Raw genomic sequence first — 7,551 nt, 5'->3', positions numbered from 1 at the left:
ACTATCTTGTTGGAATAGCGGTGATAAGTGCGTAGACTTTTCAAATTTTGAAAAGGTAAGTGAACAAACCTCTTCTCCAAGGTTTAGTCCTAACATCCCCATCACGATATGTCTATGGATTTATAAATTATTGTATCGATTCACAGATTTTATTTCCTACACTCTGGCAAAATCCCGAACATTGGATCTTATACGAGATGAATTTACGGGAAAAACAACTATGGTGCTACAACTCATTGGACTGCCACAGTGGTGTAGAACGTGACGCTATCATTTGGTAAGCTTTTGTCCATAGGTGAATCATAGCTATTTGAGGTGGACCAGACTGTACTATATTATCCCTTTAAAACAGGCGGGATTCCTAAACGACCTTGTGAGTGTCGACATTGCCGAGTGGATGTTGCTATGTGCTAGCGATGCTCCTTTACAAACTAATGGGGTCGATTGTGGCATATTCATAATGAAGCATATTGAAGCAATATACAATAGAGAAGAACCTTTTTTCGACACTGTATGAGCTTTGTATCCGCTATTATTGGGGATTCTCGTTATATATTGGTTTCACATTATATATTTTGTTGTAGGAAAATATACCGAAAGTACGCGACGAAATATGCCGAAATTTGATTGAGTTTAAAAAGTCAGCAGATATAAATAATCAGCCAACAACACCACTTACAAACGAAACGGACGACACGATCCAGAAAAGTTTACAAGGATGTAAATAGATCTGTAACAGATTTTTGAGACTGTCTAAACCAATTTCCGTAGGCAAATTTTGTAAGACTACAAATTTTGTAAATCTGTCTCCGTTGAAATATAATTTGAACTTTACAAAACATGCTTGTAAATCGTTGTACTGCTTTATCTATGAAAATTAAATCGTAACGAGAAATTATTTTGTGTTGTATGCGCTTAACCAATGCTAGTAATGTTGCTCTTCGGTAATTAAAAATATTGCACAGCGAAAGATATTTCTAAAATCAAACCCACACGCTACGTGCTACCGTGATTTGAACTACTATGTCCAATCACATTGATTAGTTTTGGGAATAGCTCTCTGACATGACATTGTTTAATTTCATTAATGCGGAGTGTATTTTATTTGAGATTTGCTTTGTGTTTATTAAATCTGTCATATTTATTTGAAAACTGGCGGAGGGTGATAGGACATTTCATTAATATATGAATGACACATCACACAGGTTAAGGATGTGTTCCACTTTGCTTCGTGAATAAGAAACCGACAAAGAGACAATTCCTGCATAAACGACTTGTTCTTGAATCGAGTGTATATGCGGCTTCGACGCAATTGAGGTATCCATCTAGACTTTTTTCATATGTCTCCAATATCATAATTAAAGGAAACGTCGTTTCATAGTCCAAAAATTTTCAAATTATTACACAAGATTTCATGGTAGTAGCAGTGAAGATGAAGTTAGACCACCATTTTTGAACATCAAACCTGTCTTATCGCTGTGTACTATTTTTAATTATGAAAGAGACATTAATGGCCCTTATTCACCGCATTCATTGCAAATCTCTTCTGCAATTTTCATTCTGTGAGTGTCAGCAATAAAGCGATGTTTAAACATCAAGCATTTCCTATCGATGTTGACTATTATCATTTCGAACATTAGAACCCTTTGTTGATTGCATACATCGCAATCTAATTCTGCGACTGTCAATCATGCGGGTTGAGCGCACATCTTTTATCAATTACAAGCTTTCATTATTTGTGCATGCTTACCGTATAAATCCTATTTGCATTAAATGACGACAAAAAATATTACGATTTCGGAACAACAATCGTTCCTTATCGCTGTTGAGTATTATTATTTTTGGGCGAACATATACATGTTTTTTTAGAGCATGCATAAATCATGTTTGCTGTAAGATATGCGCCCATGATAAAGGTCAATAGCGGTAAGATTTGTTTGCTGATCAGGAATCACTCTTTTGCTGAGACACTTTAAATGCAAACCGCGAAAAAGGATTGCGATTCATGCAGTCAACAATGACTTCTAATATTCAGTCGAAATATGATAGATTACACACAAGTTGGTTGTACCGTTTCTAAAATCTACTTGAAATAGACGAACATGAAATTAATCTGGCGTGGTGGGCACCGTTGTTTGTTGCCTTTTAGATCCTCGTGGCGGCTCTGTTAGTTTCTCCTCCGCAATTAGAAAGGCCGTCATTTTTTTTGCAGAGTTCTTCGCGGAATCTAGGTATATTAACCTGCAAAAACAAATTGTAATGTGGAACCAATAGACATGCATTTAATCCCCAATAACAAAGGCCAAGAAATGGCATACAGTGTCAAAACAGGGTTCTGCACCATTGTATATCACTTCAATGTACTTAATTACAAATACGCCACAATCAATGCCATTATTTTATAAAGGAGCATGGTATGCCATGCGATAGATCCACTCGCTAACGTCGACTCCCAAAATGCCTTTGACGAAACCGATCTGAGAATAATGCGGCTGAAAGTAAATTCATGACCCCAGTACACGACACGATACTCATATGGATGGAATCTTACGAGACGAGAAATGTCAAGCCGTAAACCACTGTCAACTTCCAACGAATTGTAAAACCATAGTTGTTTTTCATGTAAATCCATCACGTATAAGACCCAATGCTTTTCAGATTGCTAGAGTGTAGGAATCAATATCTGCAAATGGATCGTAAAAATGTTGTTAGCACTGTTATGTTGTAACCTTTCACTCTAGGTTTGTTTACTTACTTTTTCACTTGACAAAAGGTCTCTGCAATGATTACCATTAACCCAAAAAGGTAGGTCATCTTTAAATCCACTGGAGTATGGCAAACGGCGTAAGATAGTCTGCAAACCGAAACATTATTAACAACAATGTAAAAATACGAATTAACTGGACTAAATCAATAACCAAAACCAACATAAAATACAACCGATATACCATGAAATACGGGCTGACGATGCTTATAGTTTTGCTTGGTGTGTTGCTTTTAATATAACTGTCGAAATCAGATATAGTCTGTTTGCAGCAAATATGATATTGTTAACGTACGTACACATGGCTTACGTATATAGACAACTCCTACTAGTTTCATACAAACAAAATTACTGATCATGTTGCATTGTGTGAATTCTTCGTGCATTCGTTTGATGTCCTCCAGGAGTGATTGACTATGTTTTCGCCCAACTTTGTCGGTGGATGTTCTACTGAAATGAATAAGGACTTTGCAATGAACGATATTTAAATTACATTATAGAGTACACAACACAAATCGCAAAAACGACATGAAAGAGACAGATTTTGATGAAAATAGAGACAATGTGTAGACAATATACACATGATTCGCCATTGTTGGTTATGTAGTTGTCTTCGTCTGCCTCATCGACCATAATTTGATATGTAGCTGGTTACATGTTCGAGGGAGGAACTCCAGGTTTGTAAAGGAACCGTCGGTTTGACTGTTGCTGGTTAATGAAGTAGAAGATAATCACACCGTCCAGTACTTGTGCGACTATTTATGAGCCAAAAGATCTACTCCTCAACTACCATGATCAATGAATAATGTACGATCAATCAAAAAAATTTCAATACATCCTTTGTTGTCGGTACGAAACACATATGTGTCCTGTGATTTACATTCAATGACGACGAGGAAACCTGCGATTTATGAACAGTTTAGTTACCTCATCGCTGCTGACTATTATCATTCAACGGGGAACATTACCATGTTTTTTTGACAGCATACAACCCAAATTTATTTTGCGATTTTCAGTACAGGAGGTAGAAAATTACAGTGATTTTCAGTACATCGATTTGTTTTTTTGACAACGTATACAAATGACTGCACAAATCGCTATATAGCGAATACAAAATCGATTCACGCACCACCAACCACGGATCACAAATCATCACTGACAAATCAAAATCCAGCGATTACGAAAGACTTCCTCGGCAAGATCAGTGGACGTCCTAGGAGTTTTGCTGCGGTCCGAATAAGAAGGGAAACCCAACAATTTCTCAATAAATGAGCTCTGCTGGAATCCCTAAACTCTTAACAAATCCGACAATGTGGAAATCGGGTCATGCAAAGAGGCATGACCACTAAATTAATAACCCAAACGAGATTCCTGTGTACTAGTTTTCTCTTGCGAATTCATCAGAGCCTGTCATGAAACACAAAATATAAAACACTGCCTTAAGTTTCACAAGAAATGCAAACCTCATCCCAACATTGATTACATACTAAAAGACTTGTAAAATTGAAGCTATCGTTGCCGAAAATCTGGTCAGGAGGAATGAAGGTTAGCACGTTGGGTATTACGTATTTAGGGTACTGCTGCATGTTGGACATTACACGAGTTAGATATTGACAAGCTTCACGTAATGGGAAGCAATATAATGTCTTACATACTTGTTCATGAGAAGGGCTTTGTTGCTTTTGATTAGAGGTTGGTTGTTTCTTAGACCTTTTCTTGCCAACCAATTCTAGTGCACCCTTTGTCCTCCGACGACTGCGATCAGAGGCAAGTTTTTTTTTGATACCCTTTGCTTCATGAATATGTCCATCATAATCAACAACGTTCACTACCGACTTGTTGAAGATGATGTTTAGGCTACGCCGTAACTTCTCAGGAGTCTTGAGCGAAGCATGATTTTCACTTACGTTGTTCGATCCCATTATCTTCGACTGGTATTCATTCGCTGCAACAGACTGAAGGTTAATTAACTGCATGTTTTCAAGTAACTCCCTTGACGCTTTTCTCATGCATACATAGCCTTCTTCACTTCTCGATGCCAAATCAACAACATGCATAAATGACCTACACAATTGTTGGTAACAGAAGGCTATGTGGCACTTCTCGTCGACACCAGGTTTACTCACATTGTCCATATCAAGCATTTCAATCTTTGCTTGTCTTCTCTATCTTCGCATTACATAAGACTCTGGTATTTCTTGTATCTTCTCTTGATTAAGTGCCTTTAATGCATGACAGCATAAAATACCTTTGAATTCATACATTTTGCACGAACATTCAACTCGTCCATTGTCCATATTGTATGTGACATGTGCTTCTTGCCTTTTATGATGCTTTTCGTCCTCCCATAAAATACAGTATTTGCGCATATTCTCGGTTTGCACGGGTTCTTCAATATTGCAATTCATGACATGAAACACCTCTTTCTTGATCTATTCAAATACAGTTAGTGTATACAAATTTGCAGGTCGCATCAATATTTTCATGCCAAAAGTTGGAGGTCGTGTATTGAAGCATTTCACGTCTTGTTCAAGATCATTCTGTCTCAGACCGTCTATAAATAATTCATATTGTTCCATGAAGCGAAACATGGTTAAACATGAATACAGGGTTTTCTTCAAAGTCACATGCATAGATTCAGCTCTTTGTGTGCTTATCATACCAGCACAAAAGTATTGTCTTCCATATGCCAATGTCCACTTCTCTTTTTCTGCATATAAATTTTGTAACCACAGACAATCTTCAAGGTCATATGTCTGAATCATTTCCTCCCAATCAAACATAAAGGTGATCTTGTCTACGCTTTCAAGTACACACCTAGTAAACTTTTTATCAAACCCTGTCTTCTGATTAAATATGTGTCCTATGTTCTTTGCTGCATTTTGAAAAATATGCCACAAACATAGCCGATGATGTGCATCTGGCCACACATGAAGCACTGCAGCCGCAATTGCGTGATCACCATCTGTAAGTACAACTCCAGGTTGCTTCTCGTTCATTGCCTGTGTAAATACTCTGAACAACCACTCAAAGCTTTCCTTGGTCTGGTCATACAAAAACGCGCCGCCTAATATACAACTCTATGAGTGATGGTTCACTCCAACAAACTGCGCAAATAGCCACTGTTCAGTATTAATCCTTACTGTAGTATCAAATACAAGCACATCATTGAAGCATTCATAATCTACTCTTGACTTTGAATCGGCTCAAAACATATTCACAGCATATCCATCTTCATTCAGTTGCATTGCACTAAAGAAACCAGGGTCATTGCTTGATTTATTTTGTAAGTAATCAACCAAAGAACATATTTCTCCATTCTTCATGTTATCATTCATCTTCCTTCTCAAGTGGTTTCTTAGATCTAAAGGTGTGAATGGCACATTATCGCGACCATCGTCTATGTGGGCAAACAAATTGTATGTCTTCCTTGGTGTAATGCTGGCGCTATCGGTTATTTCAGCCATTGCAGCATGCACTATAGTTACTTTACGATGTGACCTTAACATAGGAGTCATAAATGATGCAGATAAATCATGATTATGATCACTGATTAAAGTACAAACTAGAAAGTTCTCATTCGGATGTCTTCTCAAAACCATTCTAGCTTAACATCCACATCTTGATTCTAGCATGCTCCTCGTTGGATTTCCCATTAATTTCTTCCAACCTTGCTTGGAACAAACATATGTCTTTCTCACCATGACACCCTGTGGAGTTTTTGACCAAGAAAACCTTCTCACACTGAAGCCAACTTTTAGGGCATAATCATTGTAAAATTTATATGCAGCTTCCTTATTATTAAATTGCATTCCTTCTACCGGAACATAATCAAGTGTACTTCCATGTTCATTCGCAGTGCCTACACTTTTATTATGTGTACTGTCATGATAATCTACCTCATTATTGAATTGCATTTCTTCTACTAGAACATTCAAGTCAAGAGTGAGTCTAATGCCTGCACCCTTCTTATCATGTGCATCATTAGTGCAGATGTTCAGTTCTTCAGTTGCGTCATTACTATAGATGTTCAATTCTCCATAACTTTCAATTGATTGAGCTACATCATCTTCATTACAACCTGATGATAAGCTCAACAATGTTATAAGCAATATATCAGTTTGTGTTGCTAGCAAAATAGCAAACAAATCGATATTAACTAACAAAACAATATCTCACAAATCGGTAGTATGTTACTAATACAACGGTTTGAGATACAAAGCATATAATGAGTGAATGTAGGATACCTGATGGGTTGGAGGCCCTTCCTAGCATTTGTAAACAAGCATTCTTGTCAATAGGTCCCAGCGTCTTACAAATATCGATAAGTTTCCAACCATCGTAAGAACAAGATCTACCTGCACTAACAAAACAATGCCTTAATGGCACACAAGACGACATGCATCCTTCATCGACAACATGATGAGATGGAAAGCTACTCACGATGCTTTAATGGCACTGGTCGGAATGTTTGTGCGCAATTGCTTTCTTCCATAATGCCTAACGACAACTCAAAAGAAGAGAAGACACGGAAATGTTTTGTAAGCAATATATCATGTTGCGTTAGCAAGTGCATACGTTTACTACGATTTAATCAGGATGCATATAACAACGAATACCGATAAGGGTTAGCAAGTCAAAGAATCGATTTAAAGAATGACAGTATAAAAGCAACTGCGGTTTGATATCTGCTTATACTGAGCATCGAGTTGTCACTTACCATGCCAATAAAAGACACGAAATGTCGTACATGTGTGTTGACGATAAGCCTGTGAGTAGAGCCAGGA

Source organism: Nuphar pumila, chromosome 11, assembly GCF_984573655.1.
Source record: "Nuphar pumila chromosome 11, dmNupPumi1.hap1.1, whole genome shotgun sequence".
Classification (NCBI taxonomy): domain Eukaryota; kingdom Viridiplantae; phylum Streptophyta; class Magnoliopsida; order Nymphaeales; family Nymphaeaceae; genus Nuphar; species Nuphar pumila.
Note: the sequence above shows the minus strand (reverse complement) of the source record.